At 40.6% G+C, this 19,550-nt stretch overlaps 1 pseudogene; it reads left to right on the top strand.

Annotated features, from left to right (window-relative positions):
- The first annotated feature begins 6,877 nt into the window (after positions 1-6,877).
- Positions 6,878-7,805, top strand: LOC147423736 (uncharacterized; annotated as a pseudogene).
- The last annotated feature ends 11,745 nt before the right edge of the window (positions 7,806-19,550 follow it).

The following is a 19,550-nucleotide window of genomic DNA, read 5'->3' as shown; positions in this document are numbered from 1 at the left end:
ATCAAACCTTGCTCTTGCTCTCTCCCTCTCTTGAAGTCCAAACCCTCACCTCTCTTCCTCTCTTGAAGACCAAACCCTTGAGGGGTTTGTGAAGAAGCTCCTCTCTCCTTCCTCTTCATCCTAAATCCCTTTCCGTCCTCCTTGAGTCTCACATCTCTTCAAGAAGGACTTCAATCCCACTTCCCTCTTTCTTAGAGGAGGTAATCTTCATTTCTAGTAGGATTCAAAAATCCATGTGTTTTAATACTATAAAGGTTTATGTGCATCATTTTAGGCTCAAGCTTTAATGGAAACCTTGGAATTAGAGTTAAGTATTAATGGTAGTTATGCATCATTAAATTACTCTTCAAAGGTATATTTTCACTCGTAAGCTTAGCTTTAATGGTAAATTTGCACTTAAATGTAAGCTTTAGTGATTACCTTGCATTTTTAGGTTTTAAGCTTTAATGGAAACCTTGCATTAGGGTTAAGTGATAAGAGTATCTATGCATCCTAAAGTTAATCTTCAAAGATAGATTTGGACTCGTAAGCTAAGATTTAATGGTAACTTTGCACTTAGATGTAAGATTTAGTGGTTAACTTGCATTTTTAGATTTTAAGCTCTAATAGAAACCTTGTAATTAGGGTTAAGTGATAAGAGTATCTACGCATCATAAAGTTAAGCTTCAAAGGTAGATTTGTACTCTTAAGTTAAGCTTTAATGGTAACTTTGCACTTAGATGTAAGCTTTAGTGATTACCTTGCATTTTTAGGTTTTAAGATTTAATGGAAACCTTGCAATTAGGGTTAAATGATAAGAGTATCTACGCATCATAAAGTTAAGCTTCAACGGTATATTTGCGCTCATAAGCTAAGATTTATTGGTAACTTTACACTTAGATGTAAGCTTTAGTGATTACCTTGCATGTTTAGGTCTTAAGCTTTAATGGAAACCTTGCAATTAGGGTTAAGTGATAAGAGTATCTACGCATCATAAAGTTAAGCTTCAAAGGTAGATTTGTACTCTTAAGCTAAGCTTTAATGGTAACTTTGCACTTAGATGTAAGCTTTAGTGATTACCTTGCATTTTTAGGTTTTAAGCTTTAATGGAAACCTTGCAATTAGGGTTAAGTGATAAGAGTATCTATGCATCATAAAGTTAAGCTTCAAAGGTAGATTTGCACTCATAAGCTAAGATTTAATGGTAACTTTGCACTTAGATGTAAGCTTTAGTGGTTACCTTGCATTTTTAGGTTTTAAGCTTTAATGGAAACCTTGCAATTAGGGTTAAGTGATAAGAGTATCTACGCATCATAAAGTTTAGCTTCACGGGGATTGAACTTAAAAAGTTTCCATTTTTTAAGAGACATTAACCATCAAATGCCTATGGCAAAAACTCGCTTGTATTTTCTAAATAAACTTGGCTGGTACATAATTTATGAAAGTAGGAATTAAGGTTGATAAATGAATGAACCTGGAGATTATTAACTAGGAGTTTAAAAGTAATCCTGAGAGGTGATAGGGATAGCCCATTGCTAAACATAGATTTAACTAGGAGTTTTCAAGATTGTCTGGAAATGATCGGGAACCAAGATGGATCCTCTTGGGGTCAACTTGATTGAAAGGCTGGCCCATTGAGACGATTCTCTTGGGGAACTTGTCGGAGATTGGCCCTTTTCGGCTAGGGAAGCGCAACCGTCAAGTTGTTATACCTAGGTCATTTATGCCCGAGGAATAAGGGATGAATGGGTTTGTTTTATTTTTGCCCGGCCGGGTAAATTACCTGCGGTATTTTATTGAAAATCGGCCATAATCCGGGTATGGCATGATGCCAATAGTTGGATGAGAAGTTTGTTAAAGAATATAATGTTAAATAATATGTCCATTGTGCTATGGGCGGCTAGAAAATGACTATACTATGTTGTAAATATACTTTGGATAATAGTTAAAAGAGAAGTAGAGGAGAGCAGCATGTTGAATGGTTGCTGCACGGTAACGATTGTGTGTGTGTGTGTGTGTTTCGATGTGTGTTGGTGTGTGTGCGTAATCTTCTTTTCTACCTTCTCCATCACCTGCATACTCTACAAAGTGGTATCAGAGCTCAGTTTAAGGAGCTACAGTCAATACACAGATTTCCACAACTCTGGAAAACAACAAAAAAGAGAGGTTTTTGGTCATAACTCCCTCATTTGAACTCGGAATACAGTGATCCAGGGGTCTATCTTTATGTTTTTGGGAATTCTAGACACATTGGCATACTCAGATTTGCCAAAATCTATAGCAAACATCCAGCTCACACAAGTATAGGATATTTCCAGTTTTGCACTCGATAGTAGATTTACAGGTTACAGGTGAAGAATTCAACATTTACACAGGTTTTGGAGAGCGACATAGAGATTTTGCATCATGATATTGTGTTATCGAAGATTATGTTTGGTTGTTGTGGGTCCGTTATTGACAGCCGCCTATGTAAGAAAGGTTGTGGGAAGAAGTTAAGACGGTTATATTGTCAAATTGAGTACTTTGTGGTTATGTATGGATATGCGGTTAATGTATTTTGGAAAACTGCAGCCTTTGTGAGGGTCAAGTGCGTTTAGTTGAAGCCTTTCCTTGGGAGCTTTGGTACCTTGGCAAGGTGGATTAGGTACTGGAGCGAACCCCCAACTGGCCCTGCGAAAGACTTTATATGTCGTTTACGACTATGGGAAGAAGGTGGATGTATGGATATGTGGTACAGGACAGCGTATGGATTGCATTTGCATACAGGTCCATGTGGACATTGTTTTAGAGTATTTATGCATAGTATTGAGTCAGTCTGTGGCAAAGTGAGTTAGTGGATTTTCCCTTGGCAGTGAGAGATTTTCTGTCAGTGTTTAGGAGCACTTTGGTTGAGATTGTCACTTGAGATATTGTCCAAATACAAACGAACCTCTGCCGAAATTTTGTCAAAATCCTTTGGAAGAAATTGAGAGAGTGAAGATGGCAGAAAGTTCAACTCAAGTCACACAGATTGTTGGAGAGAAGCTGACGAGAGAGAACTACAGTATATGGTCTTACAGGATGGAGAACTTTATCATGGGAAAAGGTTTATGGGATTATATTACAGGTGAACAAGAGTGTCCCGAGGTTAGTTTGGAACCAAATAGAGCGAATGTTGAAGCACGTAAAACATGGCAAGCAGGAGTACAAGCTTACAAGAAGTGGATCGAGAATTCAAGGAAAGTGATGCATTGGATTTCACTATGCATTAGTGACTTCTTTATACCACATGTGAAGAAGGCTCAGTCTCCAAAGGAAGCATGGGAGATACTAGCAAGAATGAACAACTCCAATACAGAACCACGAAAAGTTCACTTGAAGCAAAGGTTACATTGTGTATGGTGAGGAAATAGATCCATATCAGATTATGTGACAGAGATAAAGCAAATACAGGAAGATCTTGCGAGCATTAATGTTGAAGTTCCAGATGATGACTTAGTTTCAGTGACATTGAATGGTTTGGGACCGGAATACAAGTCATTGGATACATCTATATATGTTTGAGGACACATGCCTGATTTTGAAGAGTTAGTAAACCTTTGTTTGCAAGAAGGGGTGAAGTTAGGCAAGTCAGGTCCTTCTACATCAAATAACAATTCCAGAGATCAGGTTTTTTACTCTAGAGGTCGTGGAAACAATAGAGGTGGAAGAGGAAACTATGGTCCTGGAAACAATGCTAGAAGAGGTCAATGGAAAAACCAACAAAGTCAAAGTTACAATGATTATAGCCAAAGAGGCAGGGGGAGAGCCCGAACTCGTGGATGTGGAGGTGGACGATTTGTACATCCTCAAAGAGATGGAAATTGTAACAGATGTGGCATTTATGGTCACTTTGAAAGAGAATGTTACACAAGGCTAAATCAAAATCGTGATCGTGGTGGAAGAGGCCGAGGTTATGGCAGACATGGAGGAAACTTTGTTGGATACAATCCTCATGATCAAAATATATATGACAATAGATCGAGTGGACATTTATTTCCTATGGAGCACGTTGTTGGAAGCATGGTGGAGCCACATCATACAGATGATTGGTATTTAGATAGTGATGCCACAAATCATATGACATATCATGGTGAATGGTTTGACAGAAAAGAGAAGTTAGAAGAGGATGAGTTTGACGCTACAGGTGATGATACTATGCATTGGATTATGCATGTTGGTTTAGTTCCATTGCTAGAAAAATACGGTACATACAACACATTGGGAGATGTTCTATATGGGCCTTCAATCACAAAGAATTTGGCATCATTTGGACAAATGACAGATCAAGGGTTGCAAGTCCGGTTTAATCGTTATGGCTACTTCATAGAGGAGTTTCACAAAGGCAGACCAGGCAAGATATTGGCACGTGGAAGAAAGAAAGGTCGCTTGTTCTCATTGGAAGCTGGAGATCCATGTTTACACAGTGGTATGTATGCAAACAAATCAGCCACTCAAGATAATTGGGCAGAGTTATGGAATAAGAGGATTGGTCATGTCAATTTTAGAAGACTAAAGCATATGCAATCAAATCAAATTGTACGTGGATTACCAAAGTTTGGAAGATTGAATTTCGATCATGTTTGTGAAGCTTGTAAATTTGGAAAGCAATCTCGTTTACCATTTCCAAAGAGGGGGAGAATTAGCCAAAGTCCTTTGGAAATTGTTCATTCAGATATTTGGGGACCTTGTGATCATGCTACACCAAATGGTTGTCGATATTTTATCAAATTTACGGATGATTACAACAGAATGACATGGGTTTACTTTCTAAAGGCAAAGTCAGAGTCTTTTGAGGTATTCTTGAAGTTCAAAGTTATGGTTGAGAAAGAGAATGGTTATCAAATTAAATGCCTACGTACAGATGGAGGGGGTGTTATGGAATTGATATCTTATTATTTATTGTAGCTATGACAAGTGGAAAAGGCTCGACCGAGCTAAGCTATTGCAAAAGGATATCATATTTTATGTGCATTCTATTATTCAAGTGCTCTTTTATGAGCTTTGGCCATTTATGACCGGCCGGCCGGTTTGTAACCAATTTGACCATTCAAGAAATCTATATAACAAATACATGCAAGAGGGAAATGGTCACTCTTGCACAGAGGGAGATTGCACCCAGTGTCTATGTATTCTTCTCTCCTCTCTTCTCTTCTCTCTCACTGTGCCACGCGTAGCACTCCGCTCTAGGAGGTGTGCCTGTGTATGGTCTCTTCTTCTCTCTCGCGCGCTCTCTCGCTCTGTTCGCGTGCATCGTTGATCATGTTCTATGCAAGGCGTCAGGTATGGGGATTCATTCATTTATGATTAGCAGTGTGTTGTTTTGGGTATTTTGCAGGGCAGCCACGCCTCCGGCTGTAGCAGTGGTATCAGAGTTGTGGCTATGCTCTTGTGCTTGCAACGGTGATGGCTATGGAGATTGCTATGAACAAAGATAAGTCATGCTTCTTAAACTTATTTTTTCTCGCTTGAAATTGTATGTATGTGATTAATACAAATCTCCTAAGACAAACCTAAACATTGTCAACATAGTGTTTAACACTCTTAATAATAATACTAATAATATCAACGTAGCTAGTGTACGTAGTTGATAAAGAGAAACTCTTAGTTTTATCGGAAATGTGTACAGTAGACGAAGAAGAAGAAGAAGAAGAAAAAATATAAAAAAATAAAATCAATGTTTTAAGATCATAGGTGAATCAAAGACATACAAGAGGAGCTCCAGCATAAATTTAAATCGAAATAGGTGTACACATACATATATACATATATATATTTCTCATCTCTTCCCTCAACGTAGGAGGCAAACATAGAAAACCTTGTAATGGATATGGTAAAGAGAATTCATAGCTCCGTCTCAAGGGACCCCCCAACACCAACATTCAAGAATATATCACGGGAAATATCACTAAGGAAAATATTAATAATAATAATGCACTACTTATTTTCAAAAATAAAGGATGCAAGATGGGAGCGAGCCCCGTCTGCACAGCATTATGAGGACGATATGCAGTAGCCGCAGGTTCCGAGCATAGGCACAGGGATGTCAGCAGCAGGCCGAAACGGCAACACTGTTGGTAGCTACGGCCCCATGCAACCCCCAGATGGTAGCAACCAATAACGACTCATCGCATTCACAACCACCAGCGAATCTGATTTTCTCTCTCTCCCACTGTTGTGGGCCGTCAGTTTTCCCTCTCCCTGCTTGATCCCCAACCAATCCCTTCCCCCTTTTCCCGCCAACCAAACCCTCTTCCTCTCCCTCTCAATATCTGCAGTTGCGATAACATGCAGCCACACGAATTAACTCTCTCGCCACTGGAGTCCGCCGTTACCCCTATCTCTCCCTGCTTGACCCGCAGCCATACATTTCGCCAGTCGCAACCGCACTCTCTCCCTCTCCACACTTTGTCCATCACAACTCACACACACCACACAAAGTAGTGGTTCTCTGTGGTGACCTCCCGTCGCCTGCTTGGCCACCATGCAGAGTTGCAAAAGGGTGACTCTCTCTCTTGGTCGTGTCCTCAGCCAGTAAACATTACATTCTCTTTATGTCTCGGTTGTTGGACACACCCGCACCCTTGCACGTTACCCTCTCCCTCCTCAGTTGCTGGATGCCAACACTGGGCTGTGCAAACTGAGGTCTGCACCCTACTTTTCTCATTGCACCCAAAACCACACACCCACAAAGGGCAAAGCAAGCAGCATGCAGACAAACACATAAGCACCCAAGACTATGGGCCTAACAAGCAGGGCTGCTTCCTTATGTAATCAAGCACGAATGCGTACAAACCAACAATGCTTATACTGCATGCCCAGAGAATGCTGCAATGGGTTGATGGTAGAGTACTACCTCTACAAGCTTACAATATTCAACATGGAGATGCTGCCAGCAAGGGGGTCTCACACTTTCGGTGCTATAGGACGAGCAGGCGAATCAAGTGTACAGAGAAGTTGCCGGCCAGGAGTCATAGTCCTTGACACTCGCTCTCTCTCTCACTCGTTCCGCCCTCCCTCTATCTCTTGCATGACGCCGAGTCTCATCAACAACTGAAGCAGCAATATGATTCAAATTTTTAGAAACATCTCCCAGCCCCTTCTTGGTCGCTGGCGGCCATCCAATACTCAGGAAATTGTCAACCTCCTGTCACACAAGGAGATAACCTATCCAACCCATTCAATGCTGATTATTATGTATATGAAAAATGGTTCTATCTGCTTTTGATCAAGATCGGCGCGCCGGATGAACGGCATTGGCGCAACAAGACAAGGCTGCATGTTCACAACCCCAGAGGCAAGGTGAACTGGGAAGAGACTGACACTCACATTGACATATTTGATGACAACATTGATGACTGGCAAAACATGAGCCATTGCGTACATCATTTGTGGGAGCTCATTGATTTTGCTGCTGCAAATTCCAGCTCCGCCGGATGGACCAAGCGACAAGCCATGAAAAGGCACTTCACTGTCAAGGATAAGACTGTCGAGTCATCGTTCGCACCAATTGGATCAACACTTACCAATACGAAGTCTCCATATCGCTACTTCACAATGTTGCCCCTCTTGTGGAGTATAAGGGAAATTGTGCTGATCTACAATGTGCCATCTACCTTTTCACTGCCTGGGCGTGGTTCTCTAAGAAACCAGGCTATGGTGTGATTGATGCAACAAGAGGCGGGGTCTCCAGAGGAAGTAAGTTCATTTATACAGCTCAGCTTGCTCACTTGCATAAAGCCCTAAGTACTCGTGAGTATGAATTGAGAGTTTGTCAGCATGAAGATCATGGCTTCTACGTAGCGTAAACATCAATCATCACATTGAGCTGCATATGAGAATTTATGTGTGTGTGTGTGTGTGTGTGAGAGAGAGAGAGAGAGAGAGAGAGAGCTCCTCGATCGCGACGTGCACATGCTTCGTTCTCTGTAGCATTCGTTCCTTCATGATAACCTGCAACTTACCCCCCCTCAGCCAGTGGTGCTCTCTCTTCATCTGATACGGAAGCCTCCCCCTCATGCAATTGGCGACCATCGACAATGCTCTTGAGCGACTGCTGCAAGGCTTTTTTTTCCACATTTAAAAAAAAAAAACTTTAGTCTTGCCATTGTATTTTGTATGCAGACATTGGATTCAATTCACATGGATTATCTCAGTTTGGCATTTTGGCATTTTGGCCTTTTGAAGCCGGGTAATATATCATTTCATTTCATTTTTGCTCTATCTCTCTTCTCCCTCCGAGAATGACTAGCTACCACAGTAGACATCGACGAAGCTATGTAGTGACCGTTGCAATACTTTCTCAGACGATGCCCAACGTATAGCATCCTCAGGCATTGACACCGACGCTGATGAAGATTTTTTCAATCTTTTGTTATACTACATTTTTTTTTGTACCTAGACATTGTATTGGATCCATAAGGATTATATCAATTTGGTCTCATAAGCTTTTCGCAGACAGTTAATACATTAAGGAAGTCATGCTATCCTTCGTAAGCATATGTGCTTGTATTTTTTATCATCAACTCCGGTGTTCTATTGTTGCATATTCTAGATGTGGTAGCATAAACAAATTTAAAATAATACTAATCATAATTATAAAAATCATCACCTTACGTAGGTTCCATGACCATCATTGGTCAATTCAAAAATTGATGACCACATTAAAATTAGAGACGATAATCACGATCCTAGACCTTGGTTGATGAAGTCAAATACTCATCGACTGCAAGGTATCCACGGGGCTGCGCAATCTGGGACGATTAGGCTCATCGACACAACACGATATGGAATTATATCAAATCATTATTATAGTTTTGGCTAGGCAGTGATAATTTTTTCCTTAGTGGTTTTTGCATAATGTATTTGCTACTCATTTTTCTGCTTGCCGCCTGTAGTAAGAATAAAAATAAAAGTGGATACAATTAAATTTGTACATGCCTTGGGTCACATTAAGGCAAAGAATCCTTCCACATTACTCATAGGTCCTTTCCTTTTATCTCATATAAATAGTCAGAATTTTCTAACTATGTACAATTCGTAAATCTTAAAGCAAGGACATCCTTAACCAATACCTCGTGCTAATTGCCCAACACAACCTCATTTTAATATTGTTTGATTTTGAACAATGCAGGTAGCAATATTGCAATTTTGTGTGCTTATTTTCTAGAAATCTCACACTCTCACCTAGCACATGAGCTGAGTATTCTAACAAAATAAATTGAACCGTTTGCTTTCTAATTTCAAGTATGTATTGAGACACAAATGATGGGATAGAAAATGGTGTTTACAAGAACATAATTTCAAGTAGTACAAGATTTACGATGCTCAACACATGAGTTGAAATATTACAAGACCCTCATGCTCGCCACACACATGAATTTTTATCGAGATGATTTGTCAATAAGCTATGTAGTTACTTTGGTGAGCTAAGGTGCTTTGGGATACTGAACAACAATTTGTAAGTACTTTGATATACTCCAAAGTGGTGTCACACAGAAAGCTAATATTTTTATGTCTAGCCTAGTCCATTGGTCACCAACACACATATTCGCCGATTTAGGCAGTGTGTAGATACTCATCTTGGTGCAGATCCGCCAATTTAGACACCACATTGATAAATTGCAAATTCATGCTTTTTTAAACAATATCAAATGTAGATTTGTCGATTTAGGCCGCATTAGTGCAGATTCGCCGATTTAGGCAGCACGTCATATTGGTGTAGATTCGCCGATTTAGGCAACACCAATCACAAAATCATACTGCAATGGCTGGCCACCACTGTAACTGGTATGATTTTGTTACCCGGGTACATAATGAAGGTGATTTGGATTTGGACTTATATTGTGGAATTGGAATTGGATTGGGATTTGGTATCTGGTGATTATTATGGCAGTGTTTATGTGATGAGACTTGACATTATGAGATTAATGATGAGTGTGACCAATGATATCCTGATTCATCAGGGTATGACATAAACTGCTTATTCTAGTGGTATGGAACACTAGAATAGGTAGTATGTGGATGACGGCAGGCATAAGCTAATGTTGTTTCGTTTCATAAATTTTTCTTTTATGTGATGTTTTTGACACAACATACTAATCATTGTTTTTGACAAGTATTGTTTGCAGATTTTTATCTTTGCAACCGAGGACAGTTGCTTTCCAACGGAGAGGTATGTTATGGAATTGATATCTTATTATTTATTGCAGCTGTGACAGGTGGAAAAGGCTTGACCGAGCTAAGCTATTGCAAAAGGATATCATATTTTATGTGCATTCTGTTATTCAAGTCCTCTTTTATGAGCTTTGGCCATTTATGACCGGCCGGCTAGTTTGTAACCAATTTGACCATTCAAGAAATCTATATAACAAATACGTGCAAGAGGGAAATGGTCACTCTTGCACGGGGGGAGATTGCACCCAGTGTCTGTGCATTCTTCTCTCCTCTCTTCTCTTCTCTCTTGCTGTGCCACGCATAGCACTCCGCTCTAGGGAGTGTGTCTGTGTATGTTCTCTTCTTCTCTCTCGCTGTGTTCGCATGCATCGTTGATCATGTTCTATGTGAGGTGTCAGGTATGTGGATTCATTCGTTTATGATTAGCAGTGTGTTGTTTTGGGTATTTTGCAAGGCAGCCACGCCTCCGGCTGTAGAGCAGGGGGAGAGTACATGTCACACAGTTTTGATGATTACTTACGTGAACAAGGCATAAGAAGACAGATTATTTTCAGATACACACCACAACAAAATGGAGTTGCTGAGAGAAAGAATAGATTCATATCAGAGATTGCAAGAGCCATGATGAATGAGATGAATATGCCATTAACATATTGGGCTGAAGCAGTTCATACAGCAGTACACATTATGAATCGAACACCAACAGCTGCCATTCATGAAATTTCACCTTATGAGAGACTTTATGGGATCAAGCCAACAGTTTCCTACATGAAAGTTTTTAGATGTGTTTGCTATGTTCATGTGCCAAATGAAGCAAGAAAGAAGATGGAGCCAAAGGCAGTGAAGTGTGTATTCTTGGGCTATCCAGTTGAAAAGAAAGGTTACAAGTGCTATGATCCTACGACAAGACAAGTTTATGTCAGTAGAGATGTCAGATTTTGTGAGCATGAACCATGGTATAAACCAAAGCCAGTGATGATAGAAGATGAGTATGAGGAGCAAGAGAATGTGCGTCATGTTGTTGATAAGCTAGGACCATCAACAAGAACTATTTCAGGACCACATATGGCAGAGGAGAGTACAGGAAGTGTCAACCCATGGAGTGTTCGTTTGCAAGATAAGAACCAAGACAAGAAAGGCAAGAATAAAGTGGTTGAAGAGAGTTCTGGAGATGAAAGCCTTGATGAAGAGCATGGTTTACCACATTTGAGGACACCTGGCAGTAAGCATATTGAGAAATATGTACCCCCATATGCAAGAGTTGAAGAGAAGAGTGCACCACAGTTGAGAAGATCAGAGAGGGTGTGTTATCCAGTTGATAGATTGACATACAACGGTTACATGCGTACACATTATGCATACATGGTTTCACGTGTGCAACATAAAGAGTCTACATGTTCTCAAGAGGAAATTGGAAAATCAGAATGGGAGTCAGCTATGGATGATGAGATGGATGCTCTTGTGAAGAATGACACTTTGGATTTGGTTCGCTTGCCAAGTGGACAGAAAGCAATTGGTTCAAAATGGGTATACAAAATCAAGTTCAAGTCAGATGGTAGTGTGGAAAGATACAAAGCGAGGCTTGTTGCTAAAGGTTATGCACAAACAAAAGGTCTTGATTATGATGAGACATTTAGTCCAGTTGCAAAGATGACAACAGTCAGATTGGTGATAGCAATGGCAAGTATGTTTGGTTGTACGTTACGTCAAATGGATGTGGATAATGCATTCTTGAATGGTGACTTGGAAGAAGAAGTTTATATGATATAGCCAGAGGGTTATCAACATCTAGAGTTTCCATATTATGTGTGTAAGTTGAAGAAAGCATTGTATGGTTTGAAGCAAGCATCTAGAGCTTGGTGTGAAAAGATAACAAGATTATTGAAGAAGATTGGATTTAAACAGTCTATTGCTTATCACTCATTGTTTTTGAAGCATGTTGATGGAGAGATCGTCGTTATTGTTATCTATGTTGATGACTTGATTCTCACTGGAAGTCATGATGAGCAAATTTTGCATGTCAAGAACAGTCTGTTGAGAGAATTCAACATGAAGGACCTTGGTAAATTGAGATATTTCTTGGGAATTGAAATTGTCAATACATTATCAGGAATTTGGATGATACAAAGACAATACGCGGTGGATATGCTTGAGAAGTATGGAATGTCAGCATGCAAATCGGTTGATACACCTCTTGATCAAAATGTGAAGTTGTTTGATGATGGACATTACATTGAGGATGTCACTATGTACCGCAAGATGGTTGGAAGCCTTATTTACTTGACAATAACAAGGCCAGATTTCAGTTATGCAATGGGTGTTGTGAGTCAATTCATGCAAAAGCCATGTAAGAGTCATCTTGATGCAGTGAGACAGATTATGAGATATGTGATAGACACTGTCAGTTATGGAATGTTTTATGAAAAGAATGGGAAGCTTTGTCTTTATGGTTACACAGATGCAGATTGGGCAGGATATTTTATGGATAGAAGATCTACAAGTGGTTATGCATTTTCCATTGGCAATGGTATGATAAGTTGGAGGAGCAAGAAGCAATCAACTGTAGCATTTTCAAGTACATAATCTGAATATCGTGGAGCAGCTTTGGCAGCATGGGAAGAGTCATGGTTGAGAGTACTTATGGTAGGCTTTGGTTTTGGCTATCTTGACAGTGTCATTATATATTGTGACAATATTAGCAGCATCATGTTGGCAAAGAATCCAATCTACCATGCTCACACTAAACACATTGAGGTACATTATCACTTCATTAGAGAAAAAGTTTTGGAAAATGAGATTGATTTGGTGTATGTGAAGAAAAATGATCAAGTTGCGGATATATTCACAAAAGCTCTTGGAAAGGAGAAGTTTTTCTACTTTCGTGAAGCATTGGAATCCATCATATGCAAGCTCACTCGGAGCTTGAGGGGGAGTGTTAAAGAATATGATGTTAAAGAATATGTCCATTGTGCTATGGGTGGCTGGACACTGACTATACTATGTTGTAAATATACTTTGGATAATAGTTAAAGAGAAGTAGAGGAGAGCAGCACGTTGAATGGCTGCTGCATGGTAACGATTGTGTGTGTGTGTGTCTCGATGTGTGTTGGTGTGTGTGCGTAGTCTTATTTTCTACCTTCTCCATCACCTGCACACTCTACAAAGGTTATACTCAAGGAGGAGGATGTGAATTTATTTAAGTAAATTTGTTCGACTTGGTTGCTTAAAAAGAAACTGGAAAGGCTAGGAATATAGGGGCTATCCTGTGCATTTGTCACCAGATGGTGCTATACCTCTGGAAATAGAATACTTAGGAAGGAATGATTAAATTACTTGATGAGACTTTCCCAAACACTTAATTCTGGGAATAATTTGAAGGTGATGCCATTTTGATGGCTTGTAACCGATTATCTTGGCCTGAATGGGGAGGTAAGATGAATTGGTCGAAACTAAATGTGTTGCATGATTAGTTAGGAAACTAGTTACAAGCTAATTATAGCAGATATATTAAAAGTTTCTAAATAAAGATCTGGTGGGAACAACCAAATGAATTTCCCTGAATGAGGGTATGCAACAGATTGCATGCTGCTTGTTGTTTGATGATGTCTGATAGACTACTATCTTCCTGATTTTGTAGTAGTTAAGTACTACCTCGGGAAGGGATTTTCATGAAATGGTTCAGTGGGTAGGCGGATCCGGATTTTAAAATTTTATGTTAAACGCTAAGACTACGTGGGATAAAAATGGGAAATCGGGGACAAGAGAGACCATGTAGGATTGCAAGATCCCTCTTCTTAGGGGAAAGTGATAACTGCTGTGCCTGCTTGTCAGGAAAAAGGGGTTATCGCCATGAACCAAGGGAGAACAAGAAAGCAAGAGCAGATCCTCAAGTTAAAGATCAAGAGAATCAAAACTAAGGACCATGATTTTGGGTGCGTAAATATTTCAAGGACAGATTGATTACGAGAAGCGGATAGAATCATTGAATGAAGGGAAGTACCCCCTTGGGTTGGCATTCGAGATAGACCGAAGTCCTGTCTGAGTGTTGGTCCCAAGTGGGAGGGATGCTTGCAGATAGATCTACGTCATTCCCTTGAACAGTCTGGAGGACTGAGGGAGGTGAGTTGGGTCAAGTCTGGGTATGGCCCTTCCAACTATTTTTCTTAGAGGTCCCTTTCTTTGATTAAGTGAAGAATATACCTGCAGATAGATCTACGTCACTCCCTGGAACGGTCTAGAGGACTGAGGGAGGTGAGTAGGCTCGAGTTTGGGTATGGCCCTCACAAGTTGTATCAAAGCCCCAGAAGGATGTACCCCCTTGGGTTGGCATTTGAGATAGGCCGAAGTCCTATTTGAATGTCGGTCCCAAGTGGGAGGGATACCTGTAACAGATAGATCTATGTCACTCCCTAGAATGGTCTCGAGGACAGAGGGAGGTGAGTAGGGTCGAGTCTGGGTATGGCCCTCACATGTGTTAATGGAGCCCCAACAGGATGTATCCCCTTGGGTTGGCATTCGAGGTAGGCCGGATTCCTGTCTGAATGTCAATCCCAAGTGGGAGGGATACCTGCAGATAGATCTACGTCACTCCCTCGAACGGTCTAGAGGACTGAGGGAGGTGAGTAGGGTCCAGTTTGGGTATGGCCCTCACAACGTGATACACCACCATACAAGGTATGTCTTGGAATTAGGATTGCAGAGAAACGCACACAGCTTGGAGAAGACGAAGGAAGCTCAAGGCACACAATAGAGAGTGTGTTACTTAGTGTGAAATGGAAAGATAGATAACCCTAGAGTGATGGGTGTATATACAATGCTCGGGGGGAAAAACCTCCTAAAGAGGGAAAACATGTCCTGGCAGTCCTAGTGTGTTCACACACATCACTACCACATGTATATGGTAAAAAATCCCCCGTGGAGTGATGCGATGAACGAGAGCTGGCAAATGAGTAAAGGGAAGTGCCATGCCTTGAGGACATGATCTATCCACAAAGGGGAGTATGCCCAAAGCTTTGTGGAGAGCTTCGACCTTCTAATGAGACAATGCCTTTGTGAAAAGATCCACAAGGTTTTCTTGTGTTGGCACAAAATCCAAGCTGATCTCTCCTATTGAGAGCCTCTCCCTGGCATAGTGATAATGCATCTCAATGTGCTTTGTGTGAGCATGAAAAATTGTGTTCCTCGCAACTGCCAATGCACTCTAACTGTGAGTGTAGATAGTGTTGGCAGTGTGTTGTCCAACACCCAAATCATCCATAAGGCGTCTGAGCAATACACACTCAACCAAAGCTGTGAAGACTGCCCTATACTCAGCCTCACAACTCAAAGTAGCCACAATAGGTTGCTTCTTGCTCAACCATGATATACATGAACTGCCAAGTATGAAACAAAAACCACTTGTGGACACTTGCGTGTCAAAACAACCAACCCAATTTGAGTCCGAAAAAGCGTGTAAATCTGGCAGCAATGATCCCCCCTTGGGATAAAACAAGCGAGGATGTAAAGTGCTACTAAGGTAGCAAAAAATCCTCTTGACTGCCTGCCAATGCTTAGACCCTAGGCTATCCATAAATCTGTTGACCTGTGAGACCAAAACTGAATATCTGGCCTCATGTTGCATACATAAATGAGGCAGCCAACAGCAGTTTGGTAAAGAGTGACATCAGCAGGATCGCCAACATCATGTAGACTCAACTTCAAACCTGTTTCCATGGGAGTGGCAATAGTTTGCAATCCTCAAGTCCAAGCTTACATAACAATGTCTCCATGTAACTTTTCTGGCACAAGGAAATAACACCATCACACTGCTTAAACTGTATGCCCAAATATTGATGCAACAACCCCAAATATTTTATCTTGAAAGTAGCATTCAAATCAGACTTAAATTCAGCAATATGTCTCTCATTTGGTCTAGTGATCAGCAAATCATCTACATAAAGAACCACAATGAGAAGTACATCACCCTCACGCTTTACATACGATGTGCTTTTTGTTGGAGTGTTACGAAAGCCTTGTTTGACCAAATGAGTGTCCGCTTTTTCATACCAAGCACGAGGAGATTGCTTCAACCCATACAAAGCCTTGTTACATTTGCACACTTTGTTCTCTTGTCCTTTCTTGACAAAACCGCAAGGCTGAGTTACATAAACTTTCTCAAATATGTCACCATTTAAGAAAGAAGTAACAATGTCTCATTGATGTACATCCCAACCAAAATGAGCTACCAATGCACATAGAAAACGCACAGTAGTCATAGGACACGTGGGAGCAAAGGTCTCTTCATAATCTATGCCTTTTTGTTGTGCATAACCCTTTGCAACAAGTCGAGCCTTATGGCGATCAATCTCACCATCCGTCTTGCGTTTCAACTTGTAAACCCACTTCGTACCAATGGCATTTTTTCTAGGAGGCAAATCACATAATGTCCATGTGTCATTTTCTATAAGTGCATCATATTCTGATTACGTGGCAGCCATCTAATTTTTTAAACTTGTGCTTCATCAAAAGATAGAGATTCCTCAACATCATGTAAGCTAGACACAAGCAAAGCATAACAATCTGATGCATAAGATGCATGGCAAGAGCCTGAATGAGTATGATTGGACAAAGGTGCATCCAATTTACTGTCACGCAAAGTTTGCACCAGCCATTTTGGCATACCTCTAGCTTGCTCATTTTTAGCCCTTTCGTCATCAAGTACATCATGTACATTTGCATCAGTTAATAGGTTGATCTGTAACATTTTTCAGAAACCCCTATAGGCTATACATTTGCCTCATTGGAACTTACATTCGTATTTCCACCAATGAAAATATGGAACAAAGTGTCATAAATGTCTTGTGAGCTTACATTACGGTCTCTAGTACATGACAACAAGGGTTGAACAGAATCTTCCACAAACACTACATCCTGTAAAACCAGAATTTGTTTTGTTTGCGGATGATACAACCTATAATCTTTGCTTTCAACACTATAACCAGCAAAAATATATTTGACAGCCTTAGCATCCAATTTTTTGCGCCGTGTTTGTGGCACCAAAGCGTATGCGAAATAGACAAAAGCACGCATGTGCTCAATAGAAAGCTTTCTATCATGCCATGCTTCATATGGAGTAATAGACAGCAAAGCTTTCGTAGGACACCTGTTTAGTACATACGTGGCACACATGATGGCCTCAAGCCAAAAAGAATGCAGCAAAGCTTGACTTTTGACGATACATCGTGCCATTTCCGTAAGTGACCTATTTTTCCTCTCAATAGCACCATTTTATTGAGGTGTATAAGGCACTTTACATTGGTATTTTATCCCACGACTAGCCAGAAATGCATCGAATTCATGAGACATATACTCCCCCCCTCGATCGGAACGGAGTGTGCCCATAGTACATTTCAAGACATTTTCAGCCATAGCCAAAAATTGTTTGAAGCACATAAAAACTTCGGACTTCACTTTAGGCGGAAATACCCATGCATGCCTGGAATAATCATCAATGAAAGTCACAAAGTAAAGGTAATTGCCCAAGGACAGGGTTTGCATGGGCGCACAAACATCACTATGCACAAGCTGCAACTTGCATGTGGACCATCCTTTGGAAACTTAGAACACTGCATCTTACCCAAATTACAGCCTTCACAAACATGTTTGATAGGTGCTTCAAGAGGCGGAAAAGAAGCAACCATATCAGATTTCTACAAACGTAGCAAACTGGCAAAATTCAGATGACCAAAACGTGCATGCCAAAGTTTTGCATCTGAAATAGCCCTTGAATCTGCAACTACATGTGCAAAATTCTATCCACACTTGTCATACAAAGTGAGCTTATATAGCCTATGACACAAAAGCCCAGATGCAACGATTTCATCACCAAAACTGAGATCATGAACTGTATATCTGTCATCCACAAATCTGACTACAAGTCCAAGACTAGCAAGTGTAGATACAGACAAAAGATTCTTCTTGATCCCAGGTACATAAAGTGCATCGACAAGTGTGAAAGAACTTCCATTAGCAGCAGTAAGCACAATCTTTCCAACTACCTGAACTGGATAAGAGGCATTGTTGGCACAAGCGACTGAATTCCCATGAGGGATAGACTCGAGAGAGGTGAACAATTCACGATGTGAGGTAATGTACTTTGTAGCACCACTATCGAAATACCACACATGTGAATCTGCAGCAATTGACAAGCATGCATCATGGACAATAGGATTGTAAGTGCACTCTGCACTAAAAGCCCATTCTGCATCAACATCAACAACACAGTCTCCTTTCAGAGAAGACTCAACAATGGCTGCATTTGTAGTGGAACCAGCATTTGTAGTGGAACCACCCTCTTTCTTCTTAACCTCTTTGGCCTACAACTTAGGACACTGCTTGATCAAGTGATCATTAGCTTTACAATAATGGCAATGCATCTTCTTTTTGCCTTTATCACTAGAATTTCTAGATGAATTGTTACCAGTAGAAGCATTAGGAAGAGAAGTTTTTCCACTCGTAGCAGAACCATAAGAAGTGGCTGCATTACTGTTACCACCCTTTCTTTGAGAATCGATAAAAGCCTGTTCAACTACACACTGTCTAATCCTGATTTTTCTGGAAAGTGACTCTTGCAACAGCAATGTGCATAATGCATCAAACTTGACAAATTCTGGATTTACTTGGGTCATAAGTCTCCAAGTACTAGCAAAAGTCTGGTAAGAATCTGGTAAGGCATCAAGAACAGTCTGCACAAGGGAACTGTCTGAAATGACTTCACCTGCAAAATTAAGTTGCTTAATAATATCCTTGACACCAGCAAGAAAAGTGTCCATATCATCTTCCTCATGCCAAATCTTCGACTCCAACTCTTTACGCAGCAAAGCAATTTTAGCCTCATTGCGGCTTGCATAAATACCTGCTAGAATATCCCAAGCCTATTTTGCAGATTTTGCTGAACGGATGTGAGGAACAATGGTGCGCTTCACAGACAACACAATCAATGCATGAGCCTATGCATCCTTTACATCCCAACGAGTTTGTTCTGCCATAGGCAAAACAACTCTAATAGCATCAAGACCTGCAACATCCCCAACATCGCCTACATCCTCATAACCAGGACATACATCAATGCTCTGCACAATATTCTAGACGCTCTTAATTTGAAACAAGAATGTGTTGCATCATATAAGCCCACATAGGGTAATTGTCCCCATCCAACGTGTCCTCAACAAAAAACATCTTGAAGACATCTGTTGTTGTCAGCCATGGTAAATGCTGCACCTGATGTGAAAACTGCTCAAAAATAGGGGAAACAGAGCGGGAACAACACATGCTACATAGCACAAACTGTAGAAGACTGTAAGGCACCTGTTATGCAAAAAATGACACTCACAAAAGCT

This window comes from Adiantum capillus-veneris, chromosome 26 (assembly GCF_014529385.1).
Source record: "Adiantum capillus-veneris isolate H3 chromosome 26, ASM1452938v2, whole genome shotgun sequence".
Classification (NCBI taxonomy): domain Eukaryota; kingdom Viridiplantae; phylum Streptophyta; class Polypodiopsida; order Polypodiales; family Pteridaceae; genus Adiantum; species Adiantum capillus-veneris.
The sequence above is the reverse complement of the archived record's forward strand: the minus strand, read 5'-3'. Positions and strand labels throughout refer to the sequence as shown.